At 39.8% G+C, this 21,203-nt stretch overlaps 1 protein-coding gene and 1 non-coding gene across 3 annotated transcripts in view; one reads left to right on the forward strand and one right to left on the reverse strand.

Moving 5' to 3' along the window:
- CPQ (carboxypeptidase Q) overlaps positions 1 to 21,203 on the forward strand; it is a 567,536-nt gene that overhangs the window by 162,916 nt on the left and 383,417 nt on the right. The window lies entirely within an intron of this gene.
- TRNAC-GCA lies at positions 4,523 to 4,594 on the reverse strand. Its single transcript has one exon. It is a non-coding gene; the product is annotated as a tRNA-Cys (tRNA).

Consider the following 21,203-nt stretch of genomic DNA (forward strand, 5'->3'; position numbering starts at 1 on the left):
CTCTGTTATTTCACACTGAAGCAACTGCCAACCAGTGTGTAAAATTTTTGAAGGCAGGGCTCTTCTTATTTATCTCTGTGTCCTTCTTAGTGCTTAACAGAAAGCAGTGCACCCAGACATGTGAAAATGATAAACCAAGTAGTGCTTACCATAGAATAAAGAAGTCTAGAGAAATGTTATCCAGTTTTCTTTAAGAAGGTTAAATTTCAAAATCAAGTTGCAGTTGCATCTCCTTTTCAGAGTCTGTTCATGAGTCAGATAATTTGGGGTAACCACAGAAACTCTCCAAGTTGCTGCCAAGTTGAAGCTAATAAAAATCTCCTGGATCTTTGGATATTTACTGATGCCTTCAGTTGGAACTTCATAAGACTAATGATGGAGAAGGAAATGGCAACTCACTCCAGTATTCTTGCCTGGAGAATTCCATGGACAGAGGAGCCTGGTGGGCTACAAAGAGTCCATGGGGTCACAAAGAGTCAGATATGACTGGAATGAGTGACTAAGACTAATGAATTCATTGTATTTAAGATCCATTTCCCATAACTTTAAAAATCTACCATACAATATCTGTGTGGCATTCCTTTCAGCATTTCATAGAGATTTTCATTTAAAAAATAATATTTTACCTTGGTTGGAGAAATAATGGGGACTAGGTCTTATTTGTAGGTAATAGATCAAGCACTAGGCACTTGATCTGCTCTAATTGGATAGATACATCGTTAATTTTAGTTTCTATTAACCTAATTGATATTGCTTGGAACAAAATGGGAGAAAAACTAATTAGATGTATAAATTTTGAGGTACATTAAGACTTTAACCCCCTTCACAGATTGTAGCCTTGTTGTGGCAAAGGGGTTTACATAACTTAATGAAGCTATAAGCCATGCTGTGCAGGGCCACCCAAGATGGATGGGTCATAGTGAAGAAGTCTGACAAAACGTGGTCCACCTGAGGTCATAGTGAAATGGCAAACCACTCCAGTATTCTTGCTGTGAGAATCCCATGAACAGTATGAAAAGGCAAAAAGATATAACATCAGAGGATGAACTGCCCAGATTAGAAGGTGTCCATTATGTTACTAGGAAAGAGTGGAGGGCAAATTACTAATATTTACAGAAAGAATGAAGTGGCTGGGCCAAAGCAGAAATGACCCTCAGTTGTGGATGTGTCTGGTGGTCAAAAGAAAGTCTAGTGCTAAAAGGACAGTGTTTCGTAGGAACCTGGAATGTTAGGTCCATGAATCAAGGTAAATTGGACTTGATCAATCAGGAGATGGCAAGATTGAAGATCTAAATCTTAAAAATCAGTGAACTATAATGAATGGGAATGGGTAAATATAATTCAGATGACCATTGTATCTGCTACTGTGGGCAAGAATTCCTTAGAAGAAATGAAGTAGCCCTCATAGTCAACAAAAGAGCAGAGATGCAGTACTTGGGTGCAACCTCAAAAATGACGGAATGATTTTGGTTTGTTTCTGAGACAAACCATTCAATATCACAGTAATCCAAGCCTATTCTCCAACCACTGATGCTGAAGAAGCTGAAGTGTGCTGGTTCTATGAAGACTTACAAGAGCTTCTAGAACTAACACCAAGAAAAGGTGTCCTTTTCATCACAGGGGAGTAGAATGCAGAATGTGAAGTCAAGAGATACCTTGAATAACAGCCAAGTTTGACTTTGGAGTACAAAATGAAGCAGGGCAAAGACTAACGGAGTTTTGTCAAGAGAACATGCTGGTCATAGCAAACACCCTTTTCCAACAACCCAAAGGACCACTCTATGTGGACATCACCAGATGGTCAATATAAAAATCTGAATGATTACATTCTTTGCAGCTGAAGAAGGAGAGGCTCTATACAGTCAGCAAAAAGAAGACAGGATGCTAACTATGGCTCTTATTGCCAAATTCAGACTTAAATTGAAAAAAGTAAGGAAAACTACTAGGCCATTCAGGTATGACCTAAATCACATCCCTTATGATTACACAGTGGAAGTGACAAATAGATTCAAGGGATTAGATCTGGTAGACAGAGTGCCTGAAAAACTATGGATGGAATTTGTAACACTGTACAGGAGACAGTGACCAAAACAATCACTAAGAAAAAGAAATACAAGAAGGCAAAGTGGTTGTCTGAAGAGGTTTTACAAATAGCTGATGAAAGAAGAGAAGTGAAAGGCAAGGGAGAAAGGGAAAGATAAACCCAACTGAATGCAGAGTTCCAGAGAATAGCAAGGAAAGATAAGAAGGCCTTCTTAAATGAACAATGCAAAGAAGTAGAGGAGAAGAATAGAATGAGAAAGACTAAAGATCTCTTCAAGAAAATTGACGATATCAAGGGAACATTTCATGCAAGGATGGGCATGATAAAGATAGAACTGGTAAGGACCTAACAGAGCAGAAGAGATTAAGAAAAGGTGGCAAGAATACACAAAAGGTCTTAATGACCCGAATAACCGCAGTGGTGTGGTCACTCACCTAGAGCTGAATATCCTGGAGTGTGAAGTCAAGTGGACCTTAGGAAGCATTACTGTGAACAAAGCTAGTGGAGGTGAAGGAATTCAAGCTGAGCTATTTAAACCAAAAGGATGATGCTTTTCAAGTGCTGCACTCAATATATTAACAAGACTCTTGAGAGTCCCTTGGACAGCAAAGAGATGAAATCAGTCAACCCTAAAGGAAATCAACCCAGAATATTTATTGGAAGGCCTGATGCTGAGGTTCCAATACTTTGGCCACATGATGTGAAGAGTTGACTCATTAGAAAAGACCCTCATGCTGGGAAAGATTGAGGGCAAGAGGAGAAGGGGGTGGCAGAGGATGAGATGGTTAGATAGCATCACTGACTCAATGGACATAAATTTGTCCAAATGCCAGGAGATAGTGGAGAAGAGAGGAGCCTGGTGTGCTGCAGTTCATGGGGTCACATAGAGTTGGACACTACTTAGCCACTGAGCAACAACAACAGTTCATCAAAATAATATTGTAGATGATATGACTATTTTCAGACACAGATGGAAATAAGTGAAGTTGACAAGAATATGTGAGAGATTCTGGAATATTTTACTGGTAAAGTAAGTTCTACAAATATTAAATTTATGAGATAACATTATAGTAGAAAGCAAAAAATTCTCTATATTATTGACATTTTTAATAAGTGAATTTCCATTTCAAGGTGATTTAAACCTATGTTCTATTTTGGTAGGCAATTTAAAATAATTTAATGATTTGTTAGCTTAACTTTTCAAATATGCCAAGGGGCACTAACTTCTTGAGGCATTTATAGATATTTATCCAAATGTGTTCTTGGTCAGGATATGAAAATATTTGGGGAATAAATCCAGTACTTGTTCGTATTTACTTTACACAAATCAGAATTTCCCATGAGTGACTGTATAAATTGGGGGAAGTGGAAAGAAAGAGGAACTTGAATATAGACCAAATATTTGTTTATAGTCTTTATTTAGAAATCTGCCTTAGTGATTCTGATAGTTGGGATATTAACCCAATAATTCCTTTTCTTTGTAGATTATTATTTTCATATAAAATTATATATGCTTACAAGGCAATTCTCTTTGGTGTGCTCAAAGAGAAATACTACATTTTTACCAAGTGAGTTATCTTCAGTATTCTAATATAGCAGAACAATTGTCCCTTGGTACCTGTGAAGTATTGTTTCCAGGACCCTCATTGGATATAAAAATCTGGAATGCCCAAGTCCCTTCTATAAAATGGCATGGTATTTGCATATACCATGATGCTTGCTCCTTAGAAGAAAAGCTATGACAAACCTAGACAGCATGTTAAAAAGCAGAGACATTACTTTGCCAACAAAGATCTGTCTAGTCAAAGCTATGGTTTTTCCAGTGGTCATGTATGGATGTGACAGTTGGACCATAAAGAAGGCCGAGCACCAAAGAACTGATGCTTTTGAACTGTAGTGTTGGAGAAGATTCTTGAGAGTCCCTTGAACAGCAGGGAAATCAAACCAGTCCATCCTAAAGGAAATCAGTCCTGAATATTGACTGGAAAGACTGATGCTGAAGCTGAAGCTCCAATTCTTTGGCCACCTGATACGAAGAGCCGACTCATTAGAAAAGGCCCTGATGCTGGGAAAGATTGAAGGCAGGAGAAGGGGACAACAGAGGAAGAGATGGTTGGATGGCATCACTGACTCAATGGACAGGAGTTTGAGCAAGCTCCGGGAGATGGTGAAGGACAGGGAAGCCTGGCGTGCTGCATCAGTGGGGTGGCAAAGAGTCTGATACAACTGAGTGACTGAACAACTGCAACAACAATTTGCATATAACCTACCCACATCCTCCCATATACTTTATATTATCTCTAGATTATTTATAACACCCAATACAATGTAAAGTGAAAGTGAAAGTGAAAGTAAAGTCGCTCAGTTGTGTCTGACTCTTTGCGACCCCATGGACTGTAGCCTATCAGGCTCCTCCGTCCATGGGATTTTCCAGGCAAGAGTGCTGGAGTGGATTGCCATTTCCTTCTCCAGGGGATCTTCCTGAGCCAGGAATCGAACCTGGGTCTCCTGCATTGCAGGCAGATGCTTTACCGTCTGAGCCACCAGGGAAGCCTTAATACAATGTAAGTGCTATGTAAATAGTTGCCAGCACATGGCAAATTCATGTTTTGCATTTTGGAACTTGATTGCTTTTTTTGAAAAATATTTTTTGTCTGTGGTTGGTTGAGTCCACAGATGCAGAACCTGCAAATACAGAGGGCTTTATTTTAGCATAGCTTTTTGGCACAGATATTTTCCTGTTCATACCCTCCCCCACCTCCAGGGGTTGGGGGGAAAAGGCTGCATTATAACTTCTCAGAAATTTGCAAGCTTTCAAGATGGTTTGGCATCCTTACCTTTATATGCCATAGGAAAAATGTTTCTCAGCCATTCATCTTTAATTATATTTAAATTTACATTAATTTTTAAAAGGATTAAAAGCACCTTCCAAAATGATGTGCCTATTTACTAAACAGCATGGATTAATTTATAGCTGTTTATTGAAAAAAGTGTGGTTGGTCTAGGTCTCTTGCCTCATGCATAATAAAGAACTTCTCTTTTTGAAAGTAATTACTATAAAATATTGCTGGAGGGATCGAAATGTTAGTGTGATTGGGAAGTAGTATCTTTGCGCATAGGCAGACTGTTTTGAATATCTCAGATGTAAACATAAAACTGGAATAGTATTGTCAAGGTCAAGGAATGAGAGGCATGGTTAGAAGAGATCCTTAGATAATGGAGTCTTTGAGAACAGAAATGGGTTTCCTTGCTCTTCCTTGATCTTCTGTGAAGTGCCTCAGTGTTGGTGCAGCACCAGTCACATAAGACGGAAGGATGCTGTTGCTACTAAACCAGACAAAAGAGAAAAAAGAGGTGATCTTAGAAATACTGAGTCCCCAACGAAGGTTGTCCTCTCAAGCTGAGCAGATGTCTGGTTTTTTAACCATATGTTATTGCTTCTCTTTATCAAAACAGAAACAACACATCCATTTTTAAGAAAGTCAAAATGTTTGAAGTCTAGGTTGACAGTGATTTGGGCCCTCACTCAGAGTGAGAGGCTTCTTCCTGTGGCTTTGGTCCTGTGTTTGATACTGTAGATTAGTGCAGAAAGTTGCATTTATAAACTAAGTGGTGATTTAGTTTTGTTCTTCCCCCATGGGAAAGACAGGAAAAAGTCCAAACACTTAAGCGTTGGTGGCAGGTGGAGGCCTTCTAGAATTTGGCTCCAACCTAAGCATAACTTTGGCATAGTCAATAAAGCAGAAATAGATGTTTTTCTGGAACTCTCTTGCTTTTTCCATGACCCAGCGGATGTTGGAAATTTGATCTCTGGTTCCTCTGCCTTTTCTAGAACCAGCTTGAACATCTGGAAGATCATGGTTCACGTATTGCTGAAGCCTGGCTTGGAGAATTTTGAGCATTACTTTACTAGCCTGTGAGATGAGTGCAATTGTGTAGTAGTTTGAGCATTCTTTGGCATTGTCTTTCTTTGGGATTGGAATGAAAACTGACCTTTTCCAGTCCTGTGGCCCGGGCTGAGTTTTCCAAATTTGCTGGCATATTGAGTGCAGCACTTTCACAGCATCATCTTTCAGGATTTGAAATAGCTCAAATGGAATGCCATCACTTCCACTAGCTTTGTTTGTAGTGATGCTATCTAAGGCCCACTTGACTTCACATTCCAGGATGTCTGGCTCTAGGTGAGTGACACCATTGTGATTATCGTGGCTGTGAAGATCTTTTTTGTACAGTTCTTCTGTGTATTCTTGCCACCTCTCCTTAATATCTTCTGCTTTTGTTAGGTCCAGACCATTTCTGTCCTTTATCAAGCCCATCATTGCATGAAATGTTCCCTTGGAATCACTAATTTTCTTGAAGAGATCTCTAGTCTTTCCCATTCTGTTGTTTTCCTCTATTTCTTTGCATTGGTTGCCGAGGAAGGCTTTCTTATCTCTTCTTGCTGTTCTTAGGAACTCTGCATTCAGATGCTTATATCTTTCCTTTTCTCCTTTGCTTTTTGCTTCTCTTCTTTTCAAAGCTATTTGTAAGCCCTCCCCAGACAGCCATTTTGCTTTTTTGCATTTCTTTTCCATGGGGATGGTCTTGATCCCTGTCTCCTCTACAGTGTCACAAACCTCCGTCCATGGTTCATCAGGCACTCTATCTATCAGATCTAGGCCCTTAAATCTATTTCTCACTTCCACTGTATAATCATAAGGGATTTGATTTAGGTCATACCTGAATGGTCTAACAGTTTTCCCTACTTTCTTCAATTTGAGTCTGAATTTGGCAATAAGCAGTGCATGATCTGAGCCACAGTCAGCTCCTGGTCTTGTTTTTGTTGACTGTGTAGAGCTTCTCCATCTTTGGCTGCAAAGAATATAATCAGTCTGATTTTGGTGTTGACCATCTGGTGATGTCCATGTGTAGAGTCTTCTCTTATGTTGTTGGAAGAGGGTGTTTGCTATGAGCAGTGCATTTTCTTGGCAAAACTCTATTAGTCTTTGCCCTGCTTCATTCTGCATTCCAAGGGCAAATTTGCCTGTTACTCCAGGTGTTTCTTGACTTCCTATTTTTGCAATCCAGTCCCGTATAATGAAAAGGGTATTTTTGGGGGGTGTTAGTTCTAAAAGGTCTTGTAGGTCTTCATAGAACCGTTCAACTTCAGTTTCTTCAGCGTTACTAGTTGGGGCTTAGACTTGGATTACTGTGATATTGAATGGATCACAAGCCTTTGACTGTGTGGATCACAATAAACTGTGGAAAATTCTGAAAGAGATGGGAATACCAGACCACCTGACCTGATTCTTGAGAAACCTATATGCAGGTCACGAAGCAACAGTTAGAATTGGACATGGAACAGCAGACTGGTTTCAAACAGGAAAAGGAGTACGTAAAGGCTTATTTAACTTATATGCAGAGTACATCACGAGAAACGCTGGGCTGGAAGAAGCACAAGCTGGAATCAAGATTGCCAGGAGAAATATCAATAACCTCAGATATGCAGATGACACCACCCCTATGGCAGAAAGTGAAGAACAACTAAAGAGCCTCTTGATGAAAGTGAAAGAGGAGAGTGAAAAAGTTGGCTTAAGGCTCAACATTCAGAAAACAAAGATCATGGCATCTGGTCCCATCACTTCATGGGAAATAGACAGGGAAACATGGAAGCAGTGTCAGACTTTATTTTGGGGGGCTCCAAAATCACTGCAGATGGTGACCCTGGGATTTCTTTGGAAGGAATGATGCTAAAGCTGAAACTTCAGTACTTTGGCCACCTCATGTGACGTGTTGACTCATTGGAAAAGACTCTGATGCTGGGAGGGATTGGGGTCAGGAGGAGAAGGGGACAACCCAGGATGAGATGGCTGGATGGCATCACAGACTCGATGGACTGAGTCTGAGTGAACTCCGGGAGCTGGTGATGGACAGGGAGGCCTGGCGTGCTGCGATTCATGGGGTCACAAAGAGTCAGACACGACTGAGCGACTGAACTAAGCATAACTTTTACTGCTTTGCAACTTGAACCTCAATTTTCCATTCATGTATTTAGTTGAGATATTCTAGGCATCTCTGGTGGGAAGGAGAGAACAAGCTAAATCTGGAAGGGGGCAAGGCCTGGGAACTGATGCAGAGGTTGACACTCAGATCACTGAGTTCAGAGTGGCATGGAGACTTTGGGTGCTGCTCACTCCTGATATTCTTTCTAAGATGAGGGAACAGTGCTTGTCCAGGTGACTGTGTTTGGATAATGAGACATTTCTCGATGCTGGGCTGTCATTATACTCTTAGGTCAGGCCATGTTCTGTGAACTGACTTATTCATTTCCAGAAGGAGGAGCCAATCTGAAAAGATACGTAGGAATTAGTGAGGAACTCAGGCTACCAGACTGTCACCAGAAATGTCTTCTATTTATTTATTTTTTTCTTTTAAGTACTTCTTGAATCATTTTGGTCATTATTCTGTCTACTTACCTAAATCAAGGATGAGACCATGAATAAACAGAATTTCACTTAAATTAGCCTCTATGTTTTTTTTTCTAAATGTACAGAAAATCAATCTGTTTCCTTAAGCCTTCCTCCAAACTCCCTCAATGGGATACAGGAACTCTATCAATTAGATTAGGGATTATGAGTCCTGCAAAGGCAACACAGCATCTTTTTGGAAACAACATATTTTTCACTAGGAAGACTAGAAGTTGGAAAGTCAAAGGCTTTTGACACAATACTGTGAAGGGACTCTGGATGGATAAATGTTCCTGGGGAGTTTTCATTCCAACTTAAGAAAATTTGGCTCCATTGAAGGAAGCAGTCTATTTGCTTTCATAAGATTAGTTTTTAGGGCCATCTAAGGGCTAATGAATAAATAAACTAATCTAAATCTAGATATTTGTATTTTATTAAATTTTGCTCTCAATATATAACATCTCCCAATAAATTATTTTGAAACCTTATTATTCTTTTATTCATTGAGTAAACTTTTATTGAACGCATACTATATGCCAGTCAGGTGTTGGTGGTGTTGTTATAGAGATGAGTAATATACAGTTAGTGGCATCAGTTCTGGGGTAACAGTGCTCAGTGGCTTAAAACATACTCTTGCTGTCTGGTCCATCTTTGTGCCTGTTGACATATACCCAAAGGATCTGAAAAGTTATGGCCACATAAAAATCTTCACAGAGATGTTTATAGCAGCTTTATTTAAGACTGTAAAATTCAAAATCAACCATGATTTTCTTCAGTATATAAGTAGATAAATAAACTGTGTTCAGTTCAGTTCAGTTCAGTCACTCAATCGTGTCCGACTCTTTGTGACCCCATGAATCGTAGCACGCTAGGCCTCCCTGTCCATCACCAACTCCCGAGTTCACTCAAACTCACATCCATTGAGTCGGTGATGCCATCCAGCCATCTCATCCTCTGTCGTTCCCTTCTCCTCCTGTCCCCAATCCCTCCCAGCATCAGAGTCTTTTCCAATGAGTCAACTCTTCGCATGAGGTGGCCAAAGTACTGAAGTTTCAGCTTTAGCATCATTCCTTCCAAAGAAATCCCAGGGCTGATCTCCTTCAGAATGGACGGGTTGGATCTCCTTGCAGTCCAAGGGACTCTCAAGAGTCTTCTCCAACACCGCAGTTCAAAAGCATCAATTCTTCGGCGCTCAGCTTTCTTCACAGTCCAACTCTCACATCCATACATGACCACAGGAAAAACCATAGCCTTGACTAGACAGACCTTTGTTGGCAAAGTAATGTCTCTGCTTTTGAATATGCTATCTAGGTTGGTCATAACTTTTCTTCCAAGGAGTAAGCGTCTTTTAATTTCATGGCTGCAGTCACCATCTGCAGTGATTTTGGAGCCCCTAAAAATAAAGTCTGACACTGTTTCCACTGTTTCCCTGTCTATTTCCCATGAAGTGATGTTACTTATAGACAAATATTCAGGCCTAAAAAGGAAAGTGCTATCAAGCCACAAGAAAACATGGAGGACGTTTAAATGAATATTATTAAATGAAAGAAGCCAATCTAAAACAGCTAAACTTTGTATGATTCCAACTATGTGACATTCTGGATGAATAGGCAGAGCACATTTAGGGCAATGAAATGATTCTGTACAATACTATAATGGTGATACATGTCATTATACATTCATCCAAACTCATAGAATGTATATGACCAAGAATGAACCCCAATGTAAACCATGGGTTTGGATAATGGTGTATCAATGTAGATTGATCAGTTGTAGCAAATGTAACACTGTGGTGTGGGATGTTGATAGTGCGGGAGGTATTTGCGTGTAGGGGGTAGTGAGTATATGGGAATTCCCTGTTTTTTACCCTCAATTTTGCTGTGAACCTAAAACTTGTCTAAAAATAAGTTTTATTAATTAAAAATATATATTGAAAAGAAAGAGGCCATTAAAGTCTATAATCAGAAATGTCCCAATAGGGAAGCTCTCCTATATGTGGGAAACACAGAGCCTAGTGTAGGGTTGAGCTCACATATTCAATCAACATACAGAGAGCTTAACTATGGAGGAATGGTCCTAGAAGACCAAACAGTAAATGAAGAATAATGTCCCTTCTCTCAGGACATTTCAATAAATACTTGTCATTTGAGTTGCAACCATCCTGCATCTTTTTTTTTTTTTTTTCTAATTGTTGAGGTCAAACAATGTGTGGATTCACATACTTGGAAGTGATAGAAAATCCCATTTGGCTTAAGGAGATTTCCAATTGGCTTAAGTAAGTATATCAGCTCAAGTGACCAATAGTAGGGCTGACTTCACATAGCTTCTGGATTCCAGCACTTCCCTCCTTCATCTTCAGCATCTGTGAGGTGTGATGCTCCTCCACAGCTCCAGGTTCTCTCAGACCCCACAACTTATTATACTGGCCAGGTAAAGAGAAAGTGTCTCTTCCAGTGGTCCCCATGGGAAAGACAGACACCCTAGGAACAAGTCAGCTTTAAGAGTCACTGGTTACATGTCCCCTTTGAATCCAGTGCTATGGTCTTGATGATGGGATATGCTGACTACTTTAGGCCAAGCAAACCCACCTTTAGATTTAAATGAGGGACCGATCCCACCTAAATCATATGGCTGGGAATGGGCAGCCTTCACCTACTCCCAAATGGAGGAGAGATGGTTGGTTGCTGGGTAGCAAACAACAGATGGCCACCACAGAGGATATCTCATGATACTGCCCAAGTATGTGATGATGTTTTTCTCCAATATTCTGAATTCAGTACATGTTTGCTGGATTGAATTAAATTGACCATATTTTTCATGATCCATTTTAGCAGAATAAAGAGGCTCTCAAGTCATTCATCCCCAACAACCTGAATTCAACAAAATGATTGGGAAGGTTTTGATGAGTTTCTGAAGAGCTACCAATTAATGAAAACCAGGCATTCATTTAACACCATTAATAGTTTATTAATTGGTACCAGAAACTTAAGCAAAAGTGCTGTGGTAATAGAAACATTAATGCAACAGGAACCCGTGGCTTCTTTGGTTCCCAAGAATTCATGTGGCCCATTTATAATCCTTGAACCATTTCTAAGAAGCTACTATTCTAGACAACCTCATGATGAAAAAGTAAAACTTTAAGACTTTCCATTATATTTTAGGGCAGATGTTTTAAAGAAAAGAAAGCAGCAGATACTGTCTGTATTCAATATAATAAACCTTAGAGATGAAAGGTAATAATTCTTCGGTTTAAAAGATTTATAAGAAACTAATAACAGGAAAAACCTGTTGTCTGGATTTACTCTGGCAGGATTTCATATGTACACACTTCGGCTGGATTTCACACAGAACGCTTCAACTTGCTTTATTTCAGATAAGTCTTATGTTCATATCTGTAACTATCACTGTCCCTGTTTACTGAGGTGAAAACGGAAACTTAACCTAGGCCCCAGAGTTTGGTATATTGTAGATGAAAAATTCCAGACATATCTGATGGAGCGCTACTAACATCAAAAAAGGTAGACTGAGAGCAACTATCTTTCTGGTGATTGAATCCTCATCCAGCTAATCAGCAATATGTGTTTATAAGATGCCTAACTACTGGATACGTGAAATGTCTTGGAGGCCATATCTATAAAGACTTAAGCATATTATCTTATAAGCACGTATATTTTCTAGCTGCCACATAGATTATAATCCACAGACATAGAAAAATCGTTGATGAGTGGCCCTTAAATATATAACTTTATCTTTTACCTCTTCATTTAACCTATTTCCAGTGTTCATAAGACTATCTCTTCAAATAGGTTTACTTGATGGTCACTTCAGTAAAGATTCAGTTTTAATAAAAATACTGAATAAACATTTACGTAGTTCTTACAATGTGCCAGCCACTGTTTTAAATGTTTTGCTTTAACTCTTGATTCTCTCAGAAGCTCTATGAATAAATACTTTTAATATCCTCATTAAATATACAGTTTTAAATTTACTTATTTATGTTTGCATTTTATTTGTTTTCTACCTTATTACCAAAAGACTTTGAGGGGACTTCAAAACTACACTGAAAATAAGTGAAGAAAGTAAACAGGTGCAATCAAATAAAATAATGCCAGGATTAATATTATAGAAAAAGTACATATCATAAAGTTTGTGCAGTTGCTAGGGATCACCATAAGTTTAGCTACAAAGTGCCTGGCAAACAAAGCAAAGGAAGAAACATAATCAGATACAAGATTCACAGTGTCCATAGTAGGAAACAAGCTAGTGTCCATAGTAGGAAAATAAGCCAGGAAGTGCAAATTTCTATAAGAAAAGTATTTTGCGGCCCATCATGAAGAAAATGCCACGTGATATAGTAATGGCCGAGTCCATTTTACCACAGATACAACTGTGGGGACTTTGTTTCTTCCTCCATATCCATTTCACCCTCTGCTTTTAATATTCTCCCCTCTGTCTCTTCCTCCCCTCTTTTCTTTTCTCCTTCTCCTCTCTCTGTCCTTTTTAATAACAGCTTTTTTGAGAGTATTAGTAAAATCACTTAACATTCAATTTGGCTCAGTCTCTGTGGGGTCTCTGGGTCCTGGTGCACACAAGGTTTGTTTGAGCCCTCCGCGTGTCTCTGCTGGGTATGGGGCTTGATTCTAAACATGATTTTGCCCCTCCTACTGTCTTCCTGGGGCTTCTCTTTTGCCCTTGGATGTGAGGTATCTTTTTTTTTTTTTTTGGTGGGATCCAACATTCTCCTGTCGATGGTTGTTCAGCAGCAAGTTGTAATTTTGGAGTTCTTGCAGGAGAAGATGAGTGCACATCCTTTTGCTCCGCCATCTTAGTCTGGAGTGTCACCTGTGGGGTACGGGTTGGCAGTGGCCTGCTGCAGGGGCAGGGGCTCTGGGTGCAGCAGACCTGGGTATGGTATAAGCCCTCGTGGAGGAGGTAGCTATTAAACCCACCATAGAGCCGCCAGAACTTACCCAGAACTGGGGAATCAGACTCTTTCAGGGCACAAACAAAACTTTATGTGCACCAGGACCCAGAAGAAAGGAGCAGTGACCCCACAAGAGACTGCCCCAGACTTGCCCGTGAGTGTCCAGGAGTCTCTGGTGGAGGCGTGGGTTGGTGGTGGTCTGGTGCAGGGTCGGGGGCACTGAGTGCAGCAGTGCGTGCATGGGACCTGTTGAAGGAGGTCAACACTATCTTCATTGCCTCCACTGTAGTTTGGCCTTGAGTCAAGCAACAGGAAGGGAACACAGCCCATCAAGAGAAAATTAGATTAAACATTTACTGAGCATGGCCCCACCCATCAGAACAAGACCCCCCTCAGTCAGTTTCTCCCATCAGGAAACTTCCATAAGCCTCTTATCCTTATCCATCAGAGGGCAGACAGAATGAAAACCACAACCACAGAAAACTAACGAAATTCATCACATGGACCACAGCCTTGTGTTAACTCAGTGAAACTATGAACCATGCCATGTAGGTCCACCCAAGATGGATGGGTCATGGTGGAGAGTTCTGACAAAACGTGGTCCACTGGATAAGGGAATGGCAAACCACTTCAGTATTCTTGCCTTGAGAACCCCATGAACAGTATGAAAAGGCAAAAAGATAGGACACTGAAAGATAAATTCCCCAGGTCAGTGCTACTGGAGATCGGTAGAGAAATAACTCCAGAAAGAAGGAAGAGATGGACCAAAGAAAAACCAGCACCAAGTTGTGGATGTGACTGGTGATGGAAATAAAGTCCAATGCTGTAAAGAGCAACATTGCATAGGCACCTGGAATGTTAGGTCCAAGAATCAAGGTAAATTGGAAGTGGTCAAACAGGAGGTGATAAGAGTGAACATCAACACTTTAGGAATCAGTGAACTAAAATTCACTGGAATGGGTGAATTTAACTCAGATGACCATTGTATCTACTATTGTGAACAAGAATTCCTTAGAAGAATGGGGTAGCCATCATAGTCAACAAAAGAGTCCAAAATGCAGTACTTGGATGCAATCTCAAAAATGACAGAATGATCTCTGTTCGTTTCCAAGGCAAACCATTCAATATCACAGTAATCCAAGTCTATGCCCCAACCAGTAATGCTGAAGAAGCTGAAGTTGAATGGTTCATGAAGTCCTACAAGACCTTCTAGAACTAACACCCCCAAAAGGTGTCCTTTTCATTATAGAGGACTGAAATTCAAAAGTACGAAGTCAGGAGATACCTGGAGTCACAGGCAAATGTGGCCTTGGAGTACAAAACGAAGCAGGGCAAAGGCTAACACAGTTTCGCCAAGAGAATGCACTGGTCATAGCAAACATCCTCTTCCAACAACACAAGAGAAGACTCTACAGATGGACATCACCAGATGGTTAATACCGAAATCAGATTGATTCTATTCTTTGGAGCCAAACATGGAGAATCTCTATACTGTCAGCAAAAACAAGACCTGGAGCTGACTGTGGCTCAGATCGTGAACTCCTTACTGCCAAATTCAGACTTAAATTGAAGAAAGCAGGGAAAACCACCAGACCATTCAGGTATGACCTAAATCAAATCCCTTTCACTTATACAGTGGAAGTAACAAATAGATTCAAGGGATTAGATCTGATAGAGTGCCTGAAGAACTATGGATGGAGGTTCGTGACATTGTACAGGAGGCAGTGATCAAGACCATCCCCAAGAAAAAGAAATGCAAAGAGGCAAAGTGGTTTTCTGAGGAGGCCTTACAAATAGCTCAGAAAAGCAGAGAAGCTAAAGGCAAAGGAGAAAAGGAAAAATATACTCATTGGAATGCAGAGTTCCGAAGAATAGCAAGGAGTGATAAGAAAGCTTTCCTCAGTGATCAATGCAAAGAAATAGAGGAAAACAATAGAATGGGAGGACTAGAGATCTCTTCAGGAAAATTAAAGATACCAAGGGAACATTTCATACAAAGACAGGCACAATAAAGGACAGAAATGGTATGGACTTGACAGAAATGGTCTGAACCTAACAGAAGCAGAAGATATTAAGAAGAGGTGGCAAGAATACACGGAAGAGCTGTACATAGAAGTTCTTCATGACCCAGATAACCACGATGGTGTGATCACCCACCTAGAGCCAGACATCCTGGAATGCGAAGTCAAGTGGGCCTTAGGAAGCATCACTACGAACAAAGCTAGTGGAGGTGACGGAATTCCAGTTGAGCTATTTCAAATCCTAAAAGATGATGCTGTGAAAGTGCTGCACTCAATATGCCAGCAAATTTGGAAAACTCAGCAGTGGCCACAGAACTAGAAAAGGTCAATTTTCCTTCCGATCCCAAAGAAAGGCAATGCCAATGAGTGATCAAACTACTGCACGATTGCACTCATCTCACACACTAACAAAGTAGTGCTCAAAGTAATACTAACAAAGTAATATCCAAGCCAGGCTTCAACAATACATGGACCATGACCTTCCAGATGTTCAAGCTGGATTTAGAAAAGGCAGAGGAACCAGAGGTTAAATTGCCAACATATGTTGGATCATCGAAAAAGCAAGAGTTCCAGAAAAACATCTCCTTCTGCTTTATTGACTGTGCCAAAATCTTTGACTGTTTGGATCACAACAAACTGTGGAAAATTCTTAAAGAGTTGGGGATACCAGACCACCTGACCTGTCTCCTGAGAAATCTGTATTCAGGTCAAGAAGCAACAGTGAGAAGTGGACATGGAGGAACAGACTGGTTCCAAATTCGGAAAGGAGTATGTCAAGGCTGTATATTGTCACCCTGATTATTTAACTTATACGTAGAGTATGTCATGTGAAATGTGGGTCTGGATCAAGCACATGCTAGAATCAAGATTGTCAGGAGAAATATCAATAACCTAAGATATACAGATGATACCACCCTTATGGCAGAAAGTGAGGAAAAACCAAAGAGCCTCTTGATGAAAGTGAGAGAGGAATGTGAAAAAGTTGTCTTAAAACTCAACATTCAGAAAACTAAGATCATGGCATCTGGTCCTATCGCTTCATGGCAAATAGACAGGGAAACAATGGAAACAGTGAGAGCTTTTATTGTTTTGGGCTCCAAAATCTCTGCAGATGGTGACTGTAGCCATGAAATTAAAAGATGCTTGCTCCTTGGAAGAAAACCTATGATCAACCCAGACAGCTTATTAAAAAGTAGAGACATTACTTTGTCAACAAAGTAGTCAAAGCTATGGTTTTTCAGAAGTCATGTATGGATGTGAGAGTTGGACTATAAAGAAAGCTGAGCATTGAAGAATTGAGTCTTTTTTCACTTTGTTGTTGGAGAAGACTCTTGAGAGTCCCTTGGTCTGCAAGGAGATCCAACCAGTCTATCCTAAAGTAATCAGTCCTGAATATTCACTGAAGCTGAAAGTCTAGTACTTTGGCCACCTGATGCGAAGAACTGACTCACTGGAAAAGACTCTGATGCTGGGAAAAATTGAAGGTGGGAGGAGAAGAGGATTACAGAGGATGAAATGGTTGGATGACATCACTGACTTGATGCACATGAATTTGAGCAAGCTCCAGGAGTTGGTGATGGACAGGAAAGTCTGGCATGCTGCAATCCGTGGGGTCACAAAAGAGTTGCACATGACTGAGCGACTGAACTGAACTAACATTCAATTTACCCATTTAAAGTATACCATTCAGTGAATTTTATTATATTTGGAGTTATGTGATCATCACCACAATATATTTTAGAATGTTTCATTGCCTTCAGGACAGGCACTCCCGTTAGCAGTCATTCTTCATTGACAGCCCCTAGCTGGTGGGCTGCAGTCCATGGGATCGCTAAGAGTCAGACACGACTGAGTGACTTCACTTTTAGTTTTCACTTTCATGCATTGGAGAAGGAAATGGCAACCCACTCCAGTGATCTTGCCTGGAGAATCCCAGGGACGGGGGAGCCTGGTGGGCTGCCATCTCTGCGGTCGCAGAGTCGGACACGACTGAAGCTACTTAGAAGCAGCAGCAGCAGAAACCACTAATCTGCTTTCTCTATGGATTAGCCTATTCTAGATATTTTATATGAGTGGAATCATACAAAGTGAGATATTTGTTATTGGGTTTTTCTACGTGTTCTAATGCTTTTGAGGTTCATCCATGTTTTGGCATGCATCAGTACTTCATTCCTTTTTATTGCCAAATAATATTTTGTTATATCAATATACTGTGTGCTGTGCTGTGCTGAATCGTTCAGTCATGTCCAACTCTCTGCGACCCCAGGGACTGTAGCCCTCCATGCTCCTCTCTCCATGGGGATTCTGCAGGCAAGAATACTGGAGTAGATTGCCATGCTCTCCTCCAGGGGATGTTCCTGACCTAGCAATTGAACAGGGATCTCCTGTCTTGGAGGTGAATTCTTTACCAGCTGAGCTGCTAGGGAAGCCCTACTACTATTGCTGTCAATATGCTACTTTTTAAGAAATCCATGTATCAGTTGCTTAACTGTGGTATAGCCTTCGAAAGGCTATACCATTTTTTGTCCACATCAGCAGTGAATGAGCTTCTGTTCTTCCATATCCTCACCAGCACTGGTATTGTGTTTGGATTTTGTCCATTTTAATAGGTGTGCAGTGTTATCTCATTGTTTTAGCTTACAGTTCCCTAATGATACGTGATACTGAACATTTTTTCAGTATGCTTACTTCCACCTATATGTCTTCTTTGGTAAGATGTCTCTTCAGATCGATTGCCCATTTTGCAATTGGGTTGTTGGACAACCTATATATTTTTAAAGTTGCAAACTCAGTGTATATGCTTATAGTGGCATTATTCTGTACCATATTCACAGGAGAACGAGACATAGGATATACGAAAAGAATAGCGTTTCCATTCTGCAATTCCCTCAACTAGGGTGAATTTTCAAAATATTTCAAACTTTTAGAAAACTGTTCCTTAGTAAGATTTAATAATTATAAAATTTGGGGCATATCTGCTTCATACTTACAGACACAAACACATTCATATATACTTTTTAAAATAAAGAATAAATAATTTTTTATACAGTTGAAGCTCCTTTTGTACTTCTCACCAATTCCTTTCTCTTTGCTTTCTTCTCCCAAGTATAATAACTATTATGAAGGTTATGCTTATTTCTCCCCTACATGTATTTATTCTTTTGCTTTATATGTACCTGTCATAGACAACACATGCGATTTCATTCTGTGTGTTTTTAAATGACACATTAATCGAACAAGTTGGTCTGAGAATGCTGCTTTTAAAAGCTTTCTTTTTATGATTTATCCATGTTGATACGGGCTTCCCTGGTAGCTCAGACAGTAAAGAAGCTGCTTGCAATTCAGGAGACCTGGGTTTGATCCTTGGATCGAGATGATCTCCTGGCGAAGGAAGTGGCTACCCACACCAGTATTCTTGCCTGAAGAATTTCGTGGACAGAGGAGCCTGGTGGGCTACAATCCATGGGGTTGCAGAGTCGAACGCAACTGAGCAACTGATGCTTTGATTTTCATGTTGGTACATATGGATCTGGTTCATCCAGTTCAACAATTGTGTATTCTTTTGAATGAATATATAAGAATTTATATATATTTCCCTATTTATGGACACTTTTGTTCATTATTTATACTTTTATTATGTTATTTATGCTTTTATTCAGTTAAAAATAATGCTACAGTATCTTTGTATAGTATTTCCACAATGCGCATGTGTGAGAGTTTCTTTAATTTCTTTGAAGTCAGTGTTAAGACTTCAGTGTGAAATTGTTGGGGCAACCCACTCCAGTGTTCTTGCCTGGAGAAGCCCAGGGACGGGGGAGCCTGGTGGGCTGCCGTCTATGGGGTCGCACAGAGTCAGACATGACTGAAGTGGCTTAGCAGCAGCAGCAGGATTTCTTGAACTTTACTTGAAATTGCTAAATTTCTCTACAGCATGCTCATGTCAATTTACACTACCATTAGCAATGTATGAAGGTTGCATTGTCCTTACATCCTTGTCAACCCACGGTATTGCCAGACTTTTAAACTTTTCTTTTAATGGATGTAAAATATTATTTCACTGTAAAATAATTGGAGGCTAAATGCCTTTTGGTTTATTGGTCTCTTGCATTTCTACTTTATACACATTACTTATTTATATTTGTTGACCATTTTCCTGTTTAATTTTTCTTATAGATTTTCCCGAGTTCTTTATATAGTTTGGAAACTAATCCTCTGTTAGTTGTATGAAGAGCAAATATCTTCTCCAAGTCTGCGCCACTTTAACTCTGTTCACTGTGTGTTTTTCAGACATGAGTTTTTATATGATTATATTTCACTGTAGTCAAATTTAATAAACATTTCATTGCAGTTTGCACTTTGTGTCTTTTAAAAATTCCTTTCCAAGACTTCCTTGGTGGTCCAGTGGCTACGACTCTGTGCTCCAGTGTAGGGGGCCTGGGTTTGATTCACGGTCAGGGAACTAGATGCCACATGCTGCAGCTAAGAGTTTGTGTGCCAAACTAAGACTTGGTGCAGCAAAACAGATACATAAAGAAAGTATTAACAATTCCTTTCCGGCCCTGATGTCATAAATATTAGTATAATTTCTTCAAACATTTTTAAATTGTGATGAAAAACACATAATGTACAACTTGGTACCTTAGCCATTTTTAAGCGTACAGTTCAGTAGTGGTAGTACATGTACATTATTGTGAGACAGATGTCCAGAACTTTTTTATCTTGCAAATCTGAAAACCTATACCCATTAAATAATAATTCCCTTTTTTCTCCTCTTCTAGCCCCTGATAACCACCGTTTTACCTTCAATTTCTGTGAAGTTGATCATTGTCATATAAGTAAAATTATATACTACTTTTTGTGTGTGTGATGGTTTTATTTCACTTAGCATAATGTACCCAGGTAAGCTATGTAGCGTGAGATAATATTTCCTTCCTTTTTGAGGCTGAATACTATTCCATTACATGCATATACCACATTTTGTTCATCTGTTCATTTCTTTATGGATGTTTAGGTTGCTTCCACCTCTTGACTATTGTGAATAGTACTAGCATGAACATGAGTGTTCAAATATCTCTTAGAGACCATGCTTTCAATCCTTTGAATATATTCCCACATGTGGAATTTCTGGATCATATGATAGCTCTGTTTTTAATTTTTTGAGGAATGGTGATGTGTTTGCAAAGAACTGACACATTTGAAAAGACCCTGATGCTGGGAAAGATTGAGGGCAGGAGGAGAAGAGGACGACAGAGGATGAGATGGTTGGATGGCATCACCGACTCAATGGACATAGGTTTGGGTGGACTCCGGGAGTTGGTGATGGACAGGGATGCCTGGCATGCTGCAGTTCATGGGGTCGCAAAGAGTCAGACACTACTGAGCGACTGAAATGAACTGAACTGAACTGAAGAGTGCACAGGAGTTCTAGTTTCTCCATATCCTATGAACACTTGTTATCTTTTGTTATTGTGATAGTAGCCATCTTAAGGAATGTGAGGTAATATCTCATTGTGTTTTTGTGTATTCATGTCTTTCCCCAGTTTTTAACCAGTTAATCAGGTTAACTTTGTGTTCTGTTGTTGTTGTTGAGTTATAGGATACTTTTATGTATTCTGGATATTACCCAATTATGAATTGCAAATATTTTCTCCCATTCTATAGGTTGCCTTTTCACTCTGTTGACTGTGTCCTTTGATACACAGAAATTGTATAAGTTTGAAGTAGTCCCGGTTGTCTATTTTTGTTTTTGTTGCCTGCCCTTTTGGTAA

The sequence above is a fragment of the Capra hircus genome, chromosome 14 (assembly GCF_001704415.2).
Source record: "Capra hircus breed San Clemente chromosome 14, ASM170441v1, whole genome shotgun sequence".
Taxonomy (NCBI): Eukaryota; Metazoa; Chordata; class Mammalia; order Artiodactyla; family Bovidae; genus Capra; species Capra hircus.